General features: G+C 36.9%; 1 protein-coding gene across 1 annotated transcript in view; it reads left to right on the top strand.

The window, feature by feature from the left end:
• DACH2 (dachshund family transcription factor 2) overlaps nt 1-1760 on the top strand; it is an 816985-nt gene that overhangs the window by 550242 nt on the left and 264983 nt on the right. The window lies entirely within an intron of this gene.

Raw genomic sequence — 1760 nt, 5'->3', positions numbered from 1 at the left:
AGAAAAGTTATGACCAACATAGATAGCATATTGAAATCAGAGACATTACTTTACCAACAAATGTCCGTCTAGTCAAGGCTATGGTTTTTCTAGTGGTCATGTATGGATGCGAGAGTTGGTCTGTGAAGAAAGCTGAGCACTGAAGAATTGATGCTTTTGAACTGTGGTGTTGGAGGAGACTCTTGAGAGTCTTGGACTGCAAGGAGACACAACCAGTCCATTCTGAAGGAGATCAACCCTGGGATTTCTTTGGAGGGAATGATGCTGAAGCTGAAACTGCCGTACTTTGGCCACCTCATGCGGAGAGCTGACTCATTGGAAGAGACTCTGATGCTGGGAGGGATTGGGGGCAGGAGGAGAAGGGGACGACAGAGGATGAGATGGCTGGATGGCATCATGGACTCGATGGACGTGAGTCTGAGTGAACTCCGGGAGTTGGTGATGGACAGGGAGGCCTGGTGTGCTGCGATTCATGGGGTGGTAAAGAGTCGGACACGACTGCGAGACTGACCTGACCTGAACTGAACTGAACTGAACTGACCAGTTTTCCCAGCATCACTTGTTAAGATATTCTCTTTTCTTCATTGTATATTTTTGCCTCTTTTGTCAAAGATAAGCTTTCCATAGGAGTGTTCATTTTATCTCTGGGCTTTCTATTTTGTTCCATTGATCTATTTTTCTGTCTTTGTGCCAGTACCATACTCTCTGGATGACTGTAGCTTTATAGTATAGTCTGAAGTCAGAAAGTTTGGTGCCTCCAGTTCCACTATTTTTCCTCAAGATTGCTTTAGCTATTCGAGTTTTTTTGTATTTCCATACAAATTGTAAAATTATATATTCTAGCTCTGTTAAAAATACTTGTGGTAGCTTGATAAGAATTGCATTGAATCTATAGATTACTTTGGATAGTAAACTCATTTTTAATATATTGATTCTTCTGATCCATGAACATGATATATATCTACATCTATTTCTGTCATCTTTGATATCTTTCATCAGTGCTTAAAATAAAGGTCTTTTGTTTCCTTAGGTAGATTTTTTCCTAAGTATTTTATTCTTTTTTTTTTTTTTACAATGGTGAATTCGATTGTTTTCTTAATTTCTCTTTCTGTTTTCTCATTGTTAGTGCATAGGAATGCAAGTGGTTTCTGTGTATTATGTATCCTGTAACTTTACTTTATTCATTGATTAGCTCTAGTAATTTTCTGATGGTGTCTTTATGGTTTTCTATGTAGAGGACTATGTAATCTGCAAGCAATACAGGTTTTACTTCTTTTCCAATCTAGTTTCCTTTTATTTCGTTTTCCTCCCTGATTGCTGTGGCTAAAGCTTCCAAAACTATTTTGAATAGTAGTGGTGAGAGTTGGAACACTTGTCTTATTCCTAACTATAGGGGAAATGATTTCAATTTTTCACCATTGAGGATAATGTTTTCTGTTGGTTTATTCCATATGGTTTTTATTATGTTGAGGTATTTTCCTTCTAAGCCTGCATTCTGGATGGAGAGTTTTTATTATAAATGAGAGTTGAATTTTGTCAAATAATTTTTCTGCATTTATTGAGATAATCATATGGTTTTTATCTTTGAATTTGTTAATGTGGTGTATCACATTGATTGATTTGTGAATATTGAAGAACCCTTGCATCCCTGGATAAAGCCCACTTGGTCATGATGTATGATCTTTTAAATATGTTGTTGGATTCTGTTTGCTAGAATTTTGTTGAGGGTTTTGCATCTGTGTTCATCAGTGATATTGGCA

Source organism: Oryx dammah, unplaced genomic scaffold, assembly GCF_014754425.2.
Source record: "Oryx dammah isolate SB20612 unplaced genomic scaffold, SCBI_Odam_1.1 HiC_scaffold_23, whole genome shotgun sequence".
In the NCBI taxonomy this organism is placed as follows: domain Eukaryota; kingdom Metazoa; phylum Chordata; class Mammalia; order Artiodactyla; family Bovidae; genus Oryx; species Oryx dammah.
This window is presented reverse-complemented; position numbering and strand designations above follow the sequence as displayed.